Source organism: Misgurnus anguillicaudatus, chromosome 1 (assembly GCF_027580225.2).
Source record: "Misgurnus anguillicaudatus chromosome 1, ASM2758022v2, whole genome shotgun sequence".
In the NCBI taxonomy this organism is placed as follows: Eukaryota; Metazoa; Chordata; class Actinopteri; order Cypriniformes; family Cobitidae; genus Misgurnus; species Misgurnus anguillicaudatus.
Window position 1 is genome coordinate 24,128,473 of NC_073337.2, and position 21,960 is coordinate 24,150,432.

Consider the following 21,960-nt stretch of genomic DNA (forward strand, 5'->3'; position numbering starts at 1 on the left):
ACAGAAACTATATGCACTGCACGTAACTTTTTCTTACAACTAAAATAGCCTATGTCATAAAAAATGCTATAAAATATTAAGATTGTAAATAAAAAAATATGAAAGGATTCATTCTTACTGCTACGTTTTATCTCCAGACAGTTCTCAGGTTTACCCTGGTCATTGTTAGGTTCACCAGAGCACCAGTTGGTAAAGTCAAATTAAGATCCATCAGCCCACAGCCATTGTCCATCCTAATGAGTGATGAGAGTCAGTAGAAAGAGTTTACTAATAATCTATTCAAACTCCAATTAATTTTAGCATTTCAGAGCAAAATTATTTATATTTTCACCCTCATGGCTGCCAATCCAAGTATACTGTATGTGTTAGCAGACACGAGGCTCAAGAGAAAGTTGTTTTGCGCACAGATGCAAGATTTGCATCAACGAATTGACAGTTTTTCTAAAGAGAGAGAGAGAGAGATAGAGATTATTTTATTGCAAATATAAAATCTAATCTGTTTAGCTTGGATCAGGAGACAGGGTCATGGTCAGGTATGGTACATTGTGAAATACATTAACAAGTAACAGACAGTAGAGGGCTCAATTAAACTAAAATTGTTATGTCAGGTTCAGAATCTTTAAATGATATAATTATGTCTGTCTTTAAAAACCTTTTACAAAACACATTAATTTATTAGTACAGTAAAATTTTATATTTCAGACTTTAAACCATGACAAAATTGATTTTTGTGTACAGTTTGAAGTACATTTACATTTATTTATACCAGTGGTTTTCAAACTGGGGGCCGGGGCCCCCAGGGGGCCGCGAGATGGTGCCAGGGGGGCCCCAGTTTTATGACATTTTATAAAATAAATTAATTTATCATGAATTCTGTGTAATTAAAGCTAAAAAATAATAAACCAACTAACCAACAGCACTACTATGTATAATTTTATATGTTTTGCTTATTAAAATATTACATTTTAAAACTGTTTTTGTCATAAATTTTCTTTCGGGGGGGCTGCGAAAAAATGCACTGTACACAAGGGGGGCCGCACGCTGAAAAAGTTTGGGAACCACTGATTTATACATTTCACCAATGCTTTTATCCAAAAGCAAACTACAGTGCATACATTATATACATTATATCAGTATTAATGTTTGTTTCCTGGGATCAAACCCATGATCTTGTCCCCTACTAATACAATGCGCTACCAGCTACAGTAACCAGAGGTGTCATGCACATTCAAACTGAGGGGGCACGTGCCCCTTTGGTTTGTTTGAGCCAAATGGATTTTGCATGCAACCTCAAAATCAAGCATCCATTAATCTCTTATTTGTCTTTGAATGTGTTTAATATGCACAATATTATCAATTCTGTGCTGTATCCTTCTCACTTTTCAGGGATTTTTTGCTGTTTTGATCGTGTTACATTACTTTTTTATTATTATTATTGATTCAAAATAGAATATACAGCAATAATTATCTGTACATCAATAAAGTCTTAGCCTGGGTGCCAGCCGATCTTAGCCCCGCCCACCACAATTTGAAAAACGGGGAAGATCATATTCTGAATAGAATTGAGTATGACAACGTCAGGCTAATAAAGTCTATGAACAAATCACAAATAAGCCAGGGAGTTCAAGGGTAATAAAAACTAAAACGTAAAAAAGTAAAGAAAAAAAAATAAATATCTTGTAAAGCTTACAGAGGTCATATGATCTAACAGCTTTTTTTGTATTAGCAGCAAGCTCCAGCAAGCTTGGTTTCATTTTTAGGAATTTTGACTTTATGAATCACACATACGTATTTTTGATTAATGATCGTAATATCAAATGTAGGATGGTTTCTACGAAGCATTTTATAAATGAGGCCCCAGATGTCATGATGTTTTTCCTTGTCTGAAAAGACAAATCCCAAAACACCAGCCGTTAACTGCAGCAGAAAGTGTTTAGTCAAGCAGACACAGAACTGCAGGAAAACAAACAAACGAAACAAATAACATATCTATTAGAAATGCCCTTATTTGAAAGAGAATCAAATAACATCAAACAGTTAATGCACTGTAAAAAATCTTTGTTGCCTTTATATATTTATTTATTTATTTTTTGTTGAATCAACTAAGATTTACAAGTCATGTCAACATACTATTATTTAGCTTAACTAAAGATGAGTTGCTACAACAAATTATAGTTTATAAGTTATAACAATGTGACGTTTAAATGTTTGTTAGAGAAATATTGCATTTGTAAGGTCTTTTTTATTAACAATAGCTGTTTTATATGCTGTTTTAGCATTGCATCACTGTGTAAAGCAGCTTGTGCAAACATCACAGTCTTCAACCTTTTTCAGGCCAAGGACCCCTTCACGAATTCACACTTACATATAATTTGGAGGGGTAAAGTTTAATGCGTATTTGGCGTGCTGTCCGCGTATTTGGCGTGCTTGATTAATTTACATCCTATTAGCGTAAATAGACTACTTAAAGCAAGGAAATGTTGCCAATATTGAAGAAGCCTAATGTAATAAATAAATGACGGTGGATTATGAACTCGCCAAAACGGAAAAGAAAGCCCAACTGGATACAGAATCAGTTACTGCTGCTGGCCCGGTTGGTGCTGGAAAAAAGAAACGTAATAAAAGGGAAATTTGGCACTGAGATATCAAGCAAAACTAAGAGACATGGGAGACAGTGATGCGCGGACCAATGTACCAATCAACCGGCACCCGACCAACGTTTTCTGTAAGTGGCCACTAGAGGTCACTAAGTTTACCTTTCCATTGAATGTCAATCACATTACCGGGTTGAGACTGCAACCCCAGAATCTGAATAGCGACAGAGGGTTTCTCTGCTTGTGTTTTTCTTGCCCGTCTCTGGGGAATTAGGATATGTCCTTTGATTATAAAGTCAGCGATTGTTGCAAGCAGCATACTGAAGATTTGCAGATGCACCCCTTGGTGAGCGGAATTAGGTGTGTAGTTTGTGTTATGTTTATGAAACTTTATCTTTGTTTGTGTCGTTGTCTGTTTGCAAGCTGTTCGCGTGTTCTAAAGCGCTTCAAAAGCGGAACTAATGCGACGCAACGTTTTACACCGGCAAATTAGAGCGACGCACCCAACCACTGCACTGTTGCTGGCTGCGGGTGCTGCTCGGCGAGTGTCTCAATTTGTTCCCAATCTCCCGATGTTGTGAATGTGTATGCAGGTTCGGGCACTGGTAAGGACTTTAGCTCACTTGACATTGGGACACTACTTATTCTCCTGTGTCGTGTAGTGATGGGAAAAACGAAGCTTTTCGAAGCTTCGAATCAATTGAACCAATTGCTTCGAAAATTGGTTCAGTTTTTCGAAGCAGTTCGAAACACCACACACGCTGGCGACCCCTGCTGGTCAAAATAGTGTAAAGCAGATATGGCCAAACATTTTACACTTTTTTTTACAAAATAATAGCAAGATTTTTATTAAAATATGTTAAAAAAAATTATTTAACTTAATTAAGACATAGTTAAAAGTGTATTATGTGTTTTTAGTTTTATTTAGGGCAAAATCATTAAAACTAACTACCCTTTTAATTATGCACTTTTTTGTCATTAAATCTGTCTATAAACAATAAATGACAAAATGGCAGCGTTATTAGTCAGAAGGATAAATGTTTTATGAACTTTTATAATAAAACTGACCCGAGTTCACCGAAACATATTAGACACTGGTCATGTGATCAACTCCCCCTAGTGGTGAACCATTGGATTTTCGAAACGTTTCGAAACAGTTATGACGTAATGAATCCTCGTTTGCTAAAATCACGTGACTTGGCCAGTTTGAAACACGCTCCGAGCCAATGATTCGAAACAAAAGATTTGTAAATGTTTCGAAGCCTCATGAAGCAGTGCTTCGAAAACGACCATCACTAGTGACGTGTCTGCGCGTTGTGATCATTCACAGCTGTTACTCATCAACAACCGGAAAAACCAACATCTCGCTAACTTTTTAAAGTTTACACATTGTAAAAAGCGTTGCAATTATGTTCTTACATATACGTGCATAAAATTGGAGGAATATTATTAAATGTTACATATAAAAATCTTTGCAATTTAAAATAAATATTATTTTAAATATTGAGTAGATTGTGCTAACTGTCTAGCAATATGTGTTTATATTTAAACTAAAACAAACGTTTGTCTTTATAAAAGTTTGCATTTCATAAAGTTTATTGAGTAGGCTCGCGTGATTTTCGGTTGGAGGGCTTTAGAAAAGGTCATGTGATTTCCAGTAAGGGAACATAGGGACCATCGATGCTCACTTTTGCGTTGCATGGAATTTTAAGGTAACTAACGTTTGGCATAATGGCAGACTACCTAACCACAGTGCCCTGACTACTGAACAAGGGAGCTGATGAGACCCCAGCTCCTAGTTTTCACCTGCACTCACTCTTGTATTAAATAAATATGTATATGATTGTAAAGTAAAAATAAAGTTTAAGGGGTGGTTTCCCGTACAGGGATTAGACTAGTCCTAGACTAAAATAAATGTAAGAGCTGTCCAACCTCAAAAAAACTACCAATGCCATATCTTAAAATACATAAGTGTCCTTTGTTGTGCTTCAAAATGCACACAAGTAATGTTTTTAGTAAGGCATGTTTGTAAACTAGTTATATTTCCTAATTAAACTAAGGCATAGTCCTGGCTTAAACTAATTCCTGTAACCACCCCTATAATCTTTAAATATCATTTCTTGACATTTTTTAATTTGCCCCTCTGGTAAAACACTGGCCCCTCCTTGGCCCCCCTAGTGAAATTTGTCTAGAACCGCCACTGATATCATTATTGTTTCATGTAATTCTAAAAACTTCCTGCTTGTCAGCAATGTAATGAATTATGAAACATAAACAATATGCTCACATTAAAGTGTGCTTTTAAGTCTAGGCAATGCTTTTGAGTTGGTGACACTGTCTATGTTAAGGAGGATCAGACAGCACCTAAGCCATTACGATCCTTTGTGAATACGTCTTAGTGAGTTAGGTGTCCTCTCGACTTCTTTTAAGCTGTCCCAGACTTAGGTGCTACTTTTCGGGCTAAAATGCTTCGTGAATTACTTTTAGTGAAAAAAATTAAAGTTAGGAGTGACCATTATTTTTAGGAGTTGCTCCTAAATTCGCCAGTTAGGAGCTACTTTTAGTCTTAAAATTCTTTGTGAATACGGCCCCTGATCTATTGCGTATCTACCTCTAAAAATCACTCCAAATCATACCAACATAACAATGCAACAATTCTCATTTAGAAAACACACATTTCATTCACAATACACAGACCTAAAGAAACACTAACAACAGAAAGCATTACATAATTGATGAACTTTTTTTTAAGTTTTAGGGATTTTCTGCATAAATCCGTTCTTCTCATAGAATACTGTGACACCTTTTCAACAATTGGAAGCATTTGTAACAAGAATGATTCAGAAATTAATCAAAATTTCTGTATTTTACTGTAATATAATATAGTACTTGAAAATTACAGCCAAAATGTGACAAACGAGGGAAAAAATGTCATTGCTGGCATGCATCTTGGAAAGACCTTCTCTGAACGGCTCATCTTTGATTCATATTTGCCAACAAATTTAGTTTCAAACTATCCTATTTTACTAAATCATGGTAATATGACTAAGGCAGAACACCTGGGGGAAATTTCAGCTAAAATTGCAATTAGCTTGTAATGATTATTTATTTTTATTTTTTGGCTATAAAATTGACAATATTTTAAAATAATTATTGCACAAATGCTTGGAATTTGCTATCATTCTGTTTTGAATGTGTTTTAACCATTTTGAATGCAGTGTGTTAGCATTAGAAAAATGTGCTGAAAATACATAGTATTTTGCATGTTGTGGAGTACGAATGAGGAAAGAGTTCATGAATTTTGAGAAGTTTGGTCACTGAATGCATTTTGTCTGAAAGCAATGAAAAATGGTTCACAGCTTGGTCTGCACTGGCTTATGTTTCGCTGTGAAGAGTTTTGAAAATGTGGTTTCAATATTGAACAATTCTTGTTAGCAACTGAAAAAATTGTACTTTGACTATAAGTTAGGTTATGAATCACATCTTTTTGATTTCACAGGCATGCTGTTTTTAAAGAAAAGATTAAAGTTTGCAAACACTTAGATAAAAAAAATACTTTGATGATCAAGCCTGAACAAGATGATCAAGTTAAGTTGGATTTCTTGAATTTGATTTACTTCACTTAAACACCATTGTAATTTTTGCCGTCACTGTCGCCTGTAACTGAGAAAAATTAGGTTGAAAAAACATCACATTTTTAGGCATTACGAATGATTGATCCAACTTTAACTTTTTACAGTGTATATTATGCAAATGTTATATACAATTTAAGTACGCTGTCTTGATACGCTGTGTGCCTATAAAAAACCTTGGTACTGTTCAAGCACTTGAATATGTTTCCCTAATATTGTATCCATTTTATACTGTATATTGTGTAATTATAATATACACTGTATAAAAAAAACCTATACTGTGTTGTGTATGTGTCGGGCGGGTCTATCAAAAGAAGGTCCAGATTCTATTGGGGTAGGGGCGTGTTTGTTAAGGTGATTTCAAATTTCAACATTGGCTTTCAGAGATCAAGCACCCCACCTTTAAGACAAAAATTTTACTCTGAGCGGCTTTATACATACGGCCCCTGGTTTGCATTTCCTACAGTCTCTATGTCTTTGTAATGTGTTAAGACCCAAGTTCACTACAAGTAAATAACCTGACCATGTGCAACACTGCCTCTTTGTAATGCCCTTAACTGTGAGCAGTTTCATATACAGTAAACATACAGTATATTTATTAATTAGTGTACTTTTGAAGCAGAATGACTTGACTCATAATCTCTTATTATATCAAACTTCACACGTGCATCTTGTGACATCTCATAACATGAGAGGGAGGCTTTTAATCCATCATAATTTTTGTTTCTCTTTGTTTCTCTATTGTTGTTTTGTTTTATATTATTTAATTTGATGATTAATTTTTCTCTTGAAATGATTATGTGAAAAAAAATGAAAACATGACAGCAAGTTAATAGGACTAACTATCTAACAATCAGATATTAGTGTCATAAGGTACATTTGTTTAAGCATTGTCCAGATATATTGTAGTTTTATTGTAAAAATAACCTTTACTTTTTACATGACTAAAATTATGACTCCACAATGCACAAAATTTGCTTTATAAATGCTTTTTAATGTTCATTAATTAATAAAGATAATTTCAGAGATATTTAAAAGATATTAAAGATAAGATCAGAAAAAATGTATAGGCACATTGATTTTTTTTTAAGATTTCAGAGGTTTGGCACAAATGTAGCCCATTGTGGTTGAACACTGCGCATCATTCCAGCAACGCGCAGCTGTGGGATAAGATGAAAATAAAATCAGTACTGATCATTACTGGTGTGCATGTTCCCAAATCATGTTCAATCGATTTAATTTACCACAGGTGAATAAACAAGATGCAGAAACATTACAGCAAAAAAAAATACATTTCTAAAATGTTTTCATTATGGGGTACAGAGTATAGATTAATGAGATCAAAATTAATTTAAACAAGTGTACTATTAGGTTACAACTAAAAAATAAAATGAAAGAGATCTGAATATAGTGAATGCACTGCACGTAACATTTTCTGACAACTAAACTAGCTTATGTCATACTAAATGCTATAAAATGTTAGGATTTTAATAAAAGCAATAATGATAGAAGACATTCTTACCACTAATGTTTATCTCCAGGCAGTTCTCACCACCAGCAGAATCATTGTCAGGTTGTGGAGAGCACCAGTTGGTAAAGACATATGGAGATCCATCAGCCCAGAGCCATTGTCATTCCTAATGAATGAGAGTCAGTAGAAGTTTAATAATAATGTATTCACACTCCAATAATGATATAATTCAGTCATGTATATTGAAACAATAAAACAGTATTGTATCTATAGAAACAAAAATCAGTTTTATATTACAACCATTAATTTCAGACTAGGGAGTATGCATTTCAGAGCAAAATGATTTACAATTTCAGCATCATGGCCACCAATCCAAGTGCGTGTGTTAGCAGGCACAAGACTCAGAAGAAAGCTGTTTTCCACTGAACTGCGCACAGATGCAAGATTTGCATCAAGGGATTGACAGTTTTTCTAAAGAAAGAGAGAGAAAGAGATTATTTTATTGCAAACAAATATCCTTGAACAATTTCTGACTAACTCAATAACAGTACCTCAGCTGTGGTCCAGTTAACTGACTCAGAAAAGAATTTGTAGCATTGCACACCAAAAGGTGTCCATCCATGATGACAGTGATGACGAGCTATATAGTAAATAAAATATTAGTAATATAAAGTCACATTATGAGTTTTATGTTTCTGTGTAGAAGTGCTTTAAATGTTGATCATGTTATTCTTTTACAAGTTACACTCCTTCAAAATTTTAATCTGTAATATTGGTTGTAGGGTTTGTTAAATCTTGTAAAAGTCTTTGTTACCTGCTGCATTCCCAAGAGAAAAGACCAAGAAAAGAAGCACAAGAGCTCTCATGACTGCCATGATGAATCTGAAAATGAATTAACAGGAAAAGTGACACATCTGCGCTCATAGTACACTGCCAGTGGCGGTTCTACACGGAGGCCGAGGGTGGCCTCTGTAGACATGTCCCATGGCCACCCCTGTCGCCACCCAATGCTGACCAAATTAAAAAAGTATGAATTTATTTTGATTTTACACACGAGCGCCAAAAGCGGAACTAATGCGAAGCAACGTTCTACACGGGCAAATTAGAGCGACGCACCCAACCACTGTAGATCCCTGCGGGTGCTCTGCAAGTGTCTCAATTCGTTCAAGCTCCTGAGGTTGTAAATGTGTATGCATGTTCGGGCACTGGTAAGCACTCTAGCTCACTTCACATTGGGACACTGTTCACTTATTCTCCTGTGACGTGGGTGGTTGCACAGCTGTTACTCATCAACGACCAGCAAATCCAACATCGCGCTGACTTTTTTAAACAGTACATTGTGAAAAGCGCTGTAATTATGTTCTTACATATACGTACATAAAATTGGAGGAATATTATTAAATGTTAATTTTTAGGTAACTAACGTTTCAGGGCACTTGAAGGATTTTGCGATTAAGACAGCCGTTAAAATGGCAGACTCCCTAATCAGTGCCCTGACTACTGAACAAGGGAGCTGAGCTCCTATTTTGCACCTGCACTCACTCTTGTATAAAATAAATGTTTTTATGATTGTAAAGTAAAAACAGTTTAAGGGGCAGTTTCCTGTACATGGATAAGACTAGTCCTAGACTAAAATAAATGTTGTTTTGCTTCAAAATGCACACAATTAATGTTTTTAGTAAGGCATGTTTGTTAAAACTAGTTATATTTTCTAATTAAACTAAGGCCTAGTCCTGGCTTAAACTAATCCCTGTAACCACCCCTTTAAATATCATTTGTTGCCATTTTTTAATGTGCCCCTCTGGTTAAACACTGGCCCGTCCTTGGCACACCTAGTGAAATTTGTCTAGAACCGCCACTGTACACTGCTGCAGTTAATGTTATAAAATCTCACCTTTTGTCAAATATTCACTTTCAGAACTTCACTGTAGATGTGTGAGGATCAATGAGGAGTCTTATCTTTTATACTTTACTTCAGTGGGAGGGACTCCATAACATAGACAAGAAAGGTAAATCTGGATATCATTAACTTATGTATACGATATATCGTCGCTGTCCGATGAAACTCACGTATGTTCATTTTGCCGATTTTGAGATTTTTCGACAGATTGAATGTCCAGGTTCATTTCCATATACAGTATGCGTCACATACCTAAATAGCCAATGAAAACTTGTGAAATCATGTCATCTGATTTTCACGTACCCGTTTGGTGTCAAAGCTGTCAATCACGCCGCATATCTTCCGCCTGTGAAGCATCTCGCCGGTCTCGTAAAGTTTCATCGAACCTCAGCACTGGATATAGCCGAATAAACATGACAATGACTTTCCTTCGAGGTAAACGTTTCCCCCGGACGCCAGACTAACATCTAGGAGTTACTTAATTACGGTAGGACTGTGCAAACAAAGTATTTGTCTAGCATTGGTGATATTTACGCTGGGGATTTCCCCACCACTTTTTGAAAGCATTTGGTTAAAATGTTCTGAAAAATCAAGCGATGCTTAAGACTGGTTTTGTGGTCTAGTGTCACATATGTTGTGTTGTATGCTTATGGTGTGTTTTCTTGTACATATGTAATGAAATTCATTGTAATCATTTATTAAACGCGCTGCTGTTTTCTACGGTATGGTGCTTTGGCACTGTTCGGTTGAGCTGGTGTTGCAGGGACTGTTATGTGTGATGTGTGCATTCGACATTGTTGAGGGTTTATAAATTTGCTAAGAGTATTTTCTTGTTGTTGACTGGCCTACGCTATGCCCATTTTTTAAGGCGCGTTATTCAATATTTTTCCCGTCCTGCAGTAATGTTTTTATAAGATCTTTTGTCCCCACCACTTTTCAACACAAACTGACGCCCCTGTTGTGTAGCATTACCATGTCAGTGTATTGATTCATTGTCCCTTAATGGTTTGCAAGAGACATTTAATACACTTATAATTAATATTAAATAAAGTAAGCGTATTTAACCAAGACGTAGGCTATTTAATAAACTGAGGGGCAGTTTCCCGGACCAGGATTAGCTTAATCCAGGACTAGGCCTTAGTTTAATTAGGAAATATAACTAGTTTTAACAAACATGCCTTACTAAAAACATTACCTGTGTGCAGGGGCGGCGTTTGCGTATGGCAGGGTATGGCAAAAAAACAGAAATCAACAGGCTATAATGATGCTCATTAAAGATCATTTTAAATATTTTCAGTAGAACATATCTGAACATTGGTACATCACTAATATGGATCATTTACACGTGTGCTCGACTTCATGCTATAATACAGGAACCGACATGCGGATGACATCAACGTGCCGCGAGAGCGGTTTGAAAGCAAACTCTTCCGATGGTTTCTCGCCTCACCCTCGCGGTACTTTGATGTCATCAGCCTGTCGTTCTTGCTTGCAGCGCAGCTTGAAGTCCTTGACCGCTGTTGTTATAATCTTTATTTTCGCAAGTAAACTCCTTTTTTTGTTTTAACATTCAAACAGACTCACGGTTCTCCCACACTCTTGTGCAATGCATATTGCATACTTTATTCAAAAAGTAAAATGATTTGTCTGTGGATAAATAAACATGTTCTCTTACACTGGGAAATTGTAGCGCAGTATAAGTGTATTAATTATTTGCGTGCATTTTTGAATATGGCGACTTGTGGAATAAAAACTGCACGACGACAAAAGGTAAGACTTGTTTTTGCATTTAGCCCTGTTTTATTAAGAGTTTTATTTAGTGTTTTAGTCTTAGTTGGTTAGCTGGCTGGATTAACTACGTGTGCTCTATCACATCATTAAAAGTCTTTATTGTGTTTAGTGTTTATTGGCGCCTGTCATGACAAGATTTGTGAAGGGATGTTACAGTATGTTTTGATATCTTGTTTTAGTTTTGTTTTGTTTTATCTAGTTTATCTGTTGCGCGAGTTGCACTTAGTTAAGAATGACAACATCTGAAAAGCATTTTAAACAACCATGATTTCTATTTTTGTTTTTTCAATTGTATTCCCTTATGCAACAAAAATATACTGCAGTATATTGGAAAATATCATGTAATATATTAGGCAATATATTCCCATATATCGGATTTAATATTTATATTTCCCAATATATTGTAATATATGCATAGAAAATATCATGTAATATATTAGGCAGTATATTCCCATATATAGGATTTAATATGTATATTTTCTATTATATTGCAGTATATGAATAGACCATACATGTATATATTGATACAAAATATATTGTAACCCAGACCAAAAAGGGCACTATGTTTTTCCATGTAATAGTTTGTCTTTATATGATTTAATATACTGTAATATATGCAGGGGCGTCGCTAGATCCCTTTTACTGGGGCACGTGCCCCAGTGTAAATCTTTTGTGTCCCGATGTAAATCTCAAGTTTAAATTGTAGCAGTTAACTAGTGTATTCCTATACAAAGATAATCGCGGCAAAAACGGATCTATATGCAATGTAGTTACCCAATTTACGCTTGTAAAAGCGACAAAGCAGTCGCATTGACTCGTGCACACACGTATCCATGTCCATGCACGTCTTTGCGTTCATCTGCATACAACCGCATTCAAAAGGTGACGCCAAACGAGTTAGTTTATGAAAACATGACTAGACTAAAGTAAGTTTCTAAATAATAACAATGATCTTATTTTGACTCGATCATTATTGGCTTCTTTAGATGAACATGTTTTGTGCAAAGCAGGGAAAGCGAAGCAGACAAGAGAGATGATGAGTTTTAAGGAGGTAAGACAAACTACATCCTCACCCGATCAGGTCTGAAACATTAGAGGAAAAATCTCAGGAAAACCTCGTCAAGTCTGTAGAATTGAATTGTTGCTGAGACAGATGTAAGATGTTCTTAAGATCATCTAAGTGTACTTCACTGTGCTATTTTGAGGCACCATGAATATGAACTAACATGCACTTTTAACATACTATCTCTGTATAAAAAAAAGTATTTAGTTAACACTTGTATTAAACTTGAACACAACTTTTATACAAAGATGGGTTCAAGTTTACTACAAGTGGTACATAAATACATTTTTTAAATACATTTTTAGCACATTTTAGTTCATATTTATGGTGTCTCAAAATAGCACAGTGAAGTACACTAAGATGATCTTAAGAACATCTTAAGAAGTACTAAAGATGAATTTTTAGTATATTAAGTACAAAATTAGTGTGCGAAAATAAAGCACTTTAAATACACTATGGAAGTGTACTACTTTTTCACCTGGGTTAACACATGAGTCAGTTTTGGTGAACTGTTACTTCAAAACTCTACACACAAATCCTTACATTTCTCAGTGCTTACACCATCTGGTCATATGGAAAGCACTAGCATTCAATACTGTTCACTCAAGTCAGCACAGCTTAGCAAACAATTACCAAGCTGGAAACCCTAAAAGTCAAAATTGAACACACAGCAATCAGATCCTTCAATAGATACATAAAAGGGCCTGAATCTGTTCATTGAGCTTTGAAACAATGGATCCACAGAGAAATGATCCTTCAGGTCGAGGAGAAGGAGGAGGAAGAGGAGGAGGGAGAGGAAGAGGAGTAGGGAGAGGAGGAGGGAAAGGAGGAGGACGTGGTGAAGGAGGAGGAAGAGGACATGGTGAAGGAGGAGGAAGAGGAGGAGGACGTGGTGAAAGAGGAGGAAGGAGATGAAGGGCAAGGTGACAAGCAATTTCAAGGTGAAATTCAAGCCACTCTAGTTGACCATGGGAGGCTGAGCAACGAGTAAAGCCTAATTTGAGTCGCTTCACTTATGCCTCCATCTTCAGAGCCTTCAGGGAGAAAAAACAGATAGGTGTACTTACAGTAAGACTGCTCTATACAGTAACTTTAGTGTGCATACACTGTTGGACTATGCTACTGAAAGAAATGCATCAAATTGCCTTCCATACAGATAGACATATCAGCAGATGAATGGAAGGGGTGGATCAGGCAAGAGGATTTTACCCTCGCTGTTTGGCTAGGACCAATATAGCCTGTGATGTGGATGAGATTCTCTGGCCTGACCCAGAACTAAGACGGGATGTTGAGGCGAAATAATAAAAAACATTACAGTTGTGCTGTGTATAGCACATGAATAAATAAAAATGTGCTAATGCATACATTGATTGTGTCTTTTTGGTCATGTGAAAAGGTTTTCGAGGGGGAGAACCACCAGCAACTTACCAGTTTTGGATATATTGTTTTGAATTGATTGCACCAATGTGTAATACTATGTTGTAGTGTGTGTGTGTGTTTGAAAGCTTGTGTGTGTTGTCTGAGGGAAAAGTTTGGTATTTCAGTAAGAGTGAATGGTTTTGAGTGTAGAGCTTCATTTTGACCTGAAAATATGAAGTTTGGAGTATTGTGTGAGACTTTATGGAATTGTCTTTACTGTTTTGAGAATATGAGGCATAGTTTCAAGAAATGTGTAATAATGTTAGGTATAATGAAGATTATACTTGTATATATGTATCTTTTGCAGTAAGTGTTGAACTGTAGAATAGTGGGTTAAGCAAAGGACATTGTATAGAAGTGTTGCACACTTCTTGCACACAGCAGGCTTTCAAAAAAAGTCAGCAAAAAATGGGGGGCCTGTGCCCTAGTAGAGCTTTATATCTAGCAATGCCCATGAATATATGCATGTGCTATGTATGTATGTATGTATGTATGTATGTATATATGATTTAACAATTTTTACTTTCCAAATAAACAACTACAGCATATTCATGAATATGCATGTCATATAGCCTAAAGAAAATATTGAAGACAAAAATCTGCATTACACAAAGAACAGTTTTATTGAAACAGCAGAGACCTTTCTTTCATTTTCTACGTTTGTCAGTACTCTACTCAGCACCGACTGCTTCAACCAGAATGGGTGCCAAAGGCGATGGAGCATAATGCTTGAGTAGGAAGCTGAGATTCAGGCGTGAGGAGAGGACAGGACACATAAGAGAGACTAGCAACAAGGAGGCTGATAGGTCCTGACCTATAGTCCTAACTCATACTCCTAATCAGTAGGTGGCGGTAATGCACCTAAAAGTTCTTTGCTAATCACCAGTAAAACTCAAGAAGGAGACTGATCGTTGGCATGCTCTCAACCCAGGGAAACTTCAAGCTTTACAAGGTACATAGTTTTCAGAGGTGGTGTTTTCCAGTTTTGATTGCATCTCTTCCAGGAGAGATTTTTGTGAACCAGAGGGGAAGGAGTGAGAAGGGAGAGAGTAATCGTTGTTGTTTTGTTCCACAGATGCTGTTTTAAACCAGTTTCCACGGCCGAAGCTGATGTTAGAAAATCCATCAACAGTAGAATATGCGAGCTAAGACACCAGGTGAAGTGCAAAAGCATGGGTATATAAGTCAATTAAATCAGTGAAGAGCCAAGATGGACTCCTAGCCAGGATAAAGGCCTGTTCTTTTGGCAATTTATTTCTTTGCTTTTCCACATTGCCAAAGCTCCTTGAAAGTTTGTTTATTATTTATTTATCTATTATTGTCTGTGCATTTTGCTTATATTGTATTTTTAACTGTATAACGGCACTGCTGAAAGTTTGAAATAAATAGACCTTGGTAATTTGAATTGCTTTAATTTATATTTTGTATATTTTCTGTTTAATTTCACTCTTTTAAAATGTAATTTATGTTAATGTAATGCAAGACATTTATGTAATGTAAAGCAAACCACATTGTGTGACCATGTGCAAAACCTCTTGTGTGTGGTCTGTTTAGCTCTCTACCTCAAATTAGTTTTAGTATGTGTGCCTGATTAAAAGAAAATAAATGTGGCTTTTGATAGATTATCCATTAGTCTGTGTTAATATGTGGTATAAATGTGTGTACATATTTAGGGGTCAAGCCCAGAATGGGCGAGACCCCTATTGGGATTGTTAGTTTTCTTATTATTATTATTATTATTATTATTATTATCTATTATTCTTCTTCTTCCGCCATTGCGTCTATGGCAGCCCATAGAACCGTACGTAGGAAAGTTATGAAATTTGGCACACTCATAGAGGACATTCCAAATAGTCACCACACCAAATTTGGAGTGTCTATGTCAAACCCAATAGCGCCACCAACAGTCCAAATTTTCACTTACATTTTTGGTTATAACTGCTGACCCGTACGTCATAGAAACGCAATTCTTGTTTCTTCTGATTCCTTGGCTCATGCCGATTCGATTGCACCATATGACGTCATTTCCGTTATGCAAATTATTTCGATATTTTGAATTGTTTGTACTTTTTCGAACTCGTCCTAGAGCTTTTGTCCAATATAGTGATGGGAGAAACGAAGCTTTTCGAAGCTTCGAATCAATTGAACCAATTGCTTTGAAAATTGATTCAGTTTTTCGAAGCAGTTCAAAACACCACACACGCTGGCGACCCCTGCTGGTCAAAATTGTGTAAAGCAGATATGGCCAAACATTTTACACTTTTTTTACAAAATAATAGCCAGATTTTTATTAAAATATGTTTTTCAAAAAATTATTTAACTTAATTTAGACATAGTTAAAAGTGTATTATGTGTTTTTAGTTTTATTTAGGGCAAACAAATGATTAAAACTAACTACCCTTTTAATCATGCACATTTTTGTCATTAAATCTGTCTATAAACAATAAATAGACAAAATGGCAGTGTTATTAGTCAGAAGGATAAATGTTTTATGAACTTTTATAATAAAACTGGCCCGAGTTCTCCGAAACATATTAGACACTGGTCATGTGATCAACTCCCCCTAGTGGTGAATCGTCGGATTTTCGAAACGTTTCGAAACAGTTATGACGTAACGAAGCCTCGTTTGCTAAAATCACGTGACTTGGGCCAGTTTGAAACAAGCTCCGAACCACTGATTCGAAACAAAAGATTCGTAAATGTTTCGAAGCCTCATGGAGCAGTGCTTCGAAAACGACCATCACTAGTCCAATATGCTTAAAGAATGTGTGTGTAGGATCTATAGACACTCGTGGCAAAAAGTTATGGAATTCGTGTTGATTCACCAATCCGTTACCGTATAACGCGTCAATGAATTTTACGTAGAGCGCGAAAAAACGGATTTGAGGCTGTATCTTCACCAAAGTTAAGCGTATTCATACGAAACTTGGTAGTTTTTATGGCAGTCACGACCTGAGGGTCCATGCCCAGTTTCGTCACAGCGCCACCTAGTGTTCACGAGATTTGAAAAATGGCTATTTTTGCTTATAACTACTGCAATCTTGAGTCTAAAATTATAAAAGTGCTATTGTTAGATTCCTTGAGGCATGCCGAGTCAAACGATACCAAAAGGTTTTCGGTCGGCCATTTTGGGGGTTAGCCATTTTGAATTTTAACTTTTTTTGTAGGAAAGTTATGAAATTTGGCACACTCAAAGAGGACATTCCAAATAGTCCCCACACCAAATTTGGAGTGTCTATGTCAAACCCGATAGCGCCACCAACAGTCCAAATTTTCACTTACATTTTTGGTTATAACTGCTGACCCGTACATCATAGAAACGCAATTCTTGTCTCTTCTGATTCCTTGGCTCATGCCAATTCGATTGCACCATATGACAAAATTTCCGTCATGCTAATTATTTTGATATTTTGAATTGTTTGTAAAACCTACTTTTTCGAACTCGTCCTAGAGCTTTTGTCCAATTTGCATAAAGAATGTGTGTGTAGCATCTAGAGACACTCATGGCAAAAAGTTATGGAATTCGTGTCGATTCGCCAATCCGTTTCCGTACACCGCTTCAACGAATTTTACGCAGAGTGGGAACAAACGGATTTGAGGCTGTATCTTTGCCAAAGTTAAACATATTCACACGAGATTTGGTAGTTTTGATGGCAGTCATGACCTGAGGGTGCGTGCACAGTTTAGGTACAGCGCCACCTAGTTTGAGCATGTTGATGAGCATGCCGCAATGGATTTGCGGCTATATCTTCGTAAAAGTTTTGCACATTGGCAGTGGTTCAGTGGTTCAGGGGTTAGTGGTGGTTGTCTACAAATCGGAAGGTTGGTGGTTCAAACCCCAGCTCCACCTGACCAAGTGTCAAGATGTCCATGAGTTATAAGTCATAACAGTCATTGTAAAGTAATTTTTTTTTTGCTTATAACTACTGCAAAATTGAGTCTAAATTCATGAAAGTGCTATTGTTAGATTCCTTGAGGCATGCCGAGTCAAATGATATCAAAACGTTTTCTGTCTGCCATTTTCAATAACAAAGCATACCAACTTTTTCAAAACTACTCCTACAGCGTTTGTTTGATTGGCTTGGATTTGGTACACACAATCTAGACTCTAGAGAAAAAGTTTTTGTCAGTTGTTGTATAGCACATCAACAAATATAATGGCGAGCACGAAAATGGATTTGAGGCTATATCTTCGCAAAGGTTTTGCACATTGATGTGTGTATTGGCAGTGGTTCAGTGGTTAGTGTAGGTTGTCCACAAATCGGAAGGTTGGTGGTTCAAACCCCAGCTCCACCTGACCAAGTGATGAGGTGTCCATAAGTGAAACATCTAAGCCCAAATGCTCCCGATGAGCTGGATGGCTCTTGTGTGGCTGACACTGTATGAATAGGTGAATGTTTCACAACTTGTAAATGTCATGAACTGAGGATGTATGGAATGTTTTGTTACAGCACCACCTAGTTCATCAGTGACATTTTTTGAAAGCCCTTGTAAACTTTTCAGTGCCCCTACTGGTTAAGAGTTTTGAGGCTTTATCTCCAGATCACTTTATCGTATGTACACCAAATTTGGATTTGTCATCACAATCATGACCTGAGGCACCATATTGTTTCGGTGCAGTGCCCCCAGTGGTCAAGTCATTTGAGGCTATATTTCAACATTGCTTAATCATATGTATATCAAATTTGGTGGGTGTCATCACAATCATGACCTGATGCACCATCTATTGTATCGGTGCAGTGCCTCCTAGTGGTCAAGTCATTTGAGGCTATATATCAACATTGCTTAATCGTATGTATATCAAATTTGGTGGATGTCATCACAATCATGACCCGAGGAACCATCTATTGTTTCGATGCAGTGCCCCCTAGTGGTCAAGTCATTTGAGGCTATATCTCCACATTGCTTAATCGTATGTACACCAAATTTGGTGGGTGTCTTCACAATCTTGACCTGAGGCACCATCTATTGTTTTAGTGCAGTGCCCCCTAGTGGTCAAGTCATTTGAGGCTATATCTCAACATTGCTTAATCATATGTATATTAAATTTGGTGGGTGTCATCACAAACATGACCTGAGGCAAAACCCATTGTTTCTACACAGCACTCAAGATTTGAAAAATTGCTATATTTGCCTTAATCTACTGAAAACTTCTTAAATCTTAAATCATGACGGTCATCAACCAATACTTCATTCTGTGCCCTTTTCGGCTTGACCCCGGCATCGCTGCTTGCAGCTATATTTTTATGTATATATTTCTAATAATTTTACATATTATTTAAAATATATTCTACCATATAGTAAACATACATGTGACACTATATCTGTACATATATTGTTAATACATTTTTGCATATCAATCGGAATACAATATGGCGGATATTTATAAATATAATATTGCATATATTTTGAGATATATAAACACACATATTATATTCACCTGCAGTATATTAAAAGCGGCAATTATTTATATTTATCAATATACTGCAATAAATTACATATATATAGAATATATGTATCAACATATTACTCCATATATTGCCAATATATACTGCAATATATTGCATACATAAAGAATATATGCATCAACATATTACTCCATATATTGCCAATATATACTGCAATATATTACATACATTAAGATTATATTTATCAACATATTACTCCATATATTGCCAATATATACTGCAATATATTACATACAAAAAGAATATATGTATCAACATATTACTACATATATTGCCAATATATACTGCAATATATTACATACATAAAGAATATATGTATCAACATATTACTCCATATATTGCCAATATATACTGCAATATATTACATACATAAAGAATATATGTATCAACATATTACTACATATATTGCCAATATATACTGCAATATATTACATACATTAGGGGTATATTTATCAACATATTACTCCATATATTGCCAATATATACTGCAATATATTACATACATATAGAATATATTTATCAACATATTACTACATATATTGCCAATATATACTGCAATATATTACATACATTTAGAATATATTTATCAACATATTACTCCATATATTGCCAATATATACAGCAATATATTACATACATATAGAATATATGTATCAACATATTACTCCATATATTGCCAATATATACTGCAATATATTACATACTTATATAATATATGTATCAATATATTACATACATTTAAAATTTATGTATCAACATATTACTCCATATATTGCCAATATATACTGCAATATATTACATACATTAAGATTATATTTATCAACATATTACTCCATATATTGCCAATATATACTGCAATATATTACATACAAAAAGAATATATGTATCAACATATTACTACATATATTGCCAATATATACTGCAATATATTACATACATAAAGAATATATGTATCAACATATTACTCCATATATTGCCAATATATACTGCAATATATTACATACATAAAGAATATATGTATCAACATATTACTACATATATTGCCAATATATACTGCAATATATTACATACATTAGGGGTATATTTATCAACATATTACTCCATATATTGCCAATATATACTGCAATATATTACATACATATAGAATATATTTATCAACATATTACTACATATATTGCCAATATATACTGCAATATATTACATACATTTAGAATATATTTATCAACATATTACTCCATATATTGCCAATATATACAGCAATATATTACATACATATAGAATATATGTATCAACATATTACTCCATATATTGCCAATATATACTGCAATATATTACATACTTATATAATATATGTATCAATATATTACATACATTTAAAATTTATGTATCAACATATTACTCCATATATTGCCAATATATACTGCAATATATTACATACATATAAAATATATGTATCAACATATTACTCCATATATTGCCAATATATACTGCAATCTATTACATACATTTAGAATATATGTATCAATATATTACATACATTTAAAATATATTTGTCAACATATTACTTCATATATTTCCAATATATTATGGGATATATTAAATAGTATAATGAGATGTATTTAATCAATATATGAAAACGGCAATAATTGCAGTATTGTATAATATATTGCAACATATCACTTACATATATAATATATATTTTTTATAATATATCATGATATATATTACTATGTAAATTTCACAATATATGGAGACACATTAAATATATTGCCATGTAATATATTGAGAAATATATTTTTGTTGCATAAGGGTTGCTTCCGTATTGTTGTCAGTAAGTGTACATCCATGCAATCATAGTATGATTTTGTACAGGTTGGTGGAGTATTTACACGTAATGGATATAATGTGGCTTCATAGATTCGTTATTTGAATGGCCTTCTTGTACGAATAATTTTTGCCATACCCTAGGTTTTCGTGAAACGCCGCCACTGTCTGACATACTGATATTTATCTTACCAATATCTGGTCTCCACAGCAAAAAGAAAAAGGTTGTCTTTACTGTTCTGATACTTATGGAGGGCACTGTATTGTGGGTGTGTGTGCACATGCATGTATGTATACCTAGATTTATTTTTTCATGAGTAACTAGTAACTCGCTACTTGAGTATTATTTTCATTGCATACTTTTTACTTCTACTTGAGTAATTATTTCTTTACTCACTTGTACTTTTACTTAAGTAAAGTTATTGGCTACTCTTTCCACCTCTGTTAAAATCTTCATAAATCCAGGCTGCGTTTGCCATGTTAGCCTAAATAGTTAGACAGATAGCAGCTAGCTATCATAGCTTGCAGACAAGCAGCCTAGGCTACTATTTTTTGGGTAGGCATTAGGCAAACATGTTTGGTGATTTAAAAAAAACCCTGTTATTCTCAGTCCTTCATATAGGCCGTACGTTTTTTTTTTCAGGGGGGTGCCCTTTTTTTAGGACAGACCAACTGCCCCTAAAAATTCCTGTGCACGTCCCTGAAATAAATTATTGTTGATTTCTTTTTTTGCAATGGTATATTGATAATTTATAATCATGTGTCAGTCTCGTTATTAGAGTGCATCCAGAAAATACA

The 21,960-nt window shown here is 35.1% G+C and overlaps 2 protein-coding genes and 1 pseudogene across 2 annotated transcripts in view; 2 read left to right on the plus strand and 1 right to left on the minus strand.

Annotated features, from left to right (window-relative positions):
- LOC129432018 (ladderlectin) overlaps positions 1-21,960 on the plus strand; it is a 174,029-nt gene that overhangs the window by 82,512 nt on the left and 69,557 nt on the right. The window lies entirely within an intron of this gene.
- The window catches only part of LOC141364284 (galactose-specific lectin nattectin-like), a 163,567-nt gene that overhangs the window by 75,052 nt on the left and 66,555 nt on the right, over positions 1-21,960 (plus strand). The gene's annotated exons all lie outside the window — the stretch shown is intronic.
- On the minus strand, positions 7,168-8,575 carry LOC141364297 (galactose-specific lectin nattectin-like; annotated as a pseudogene).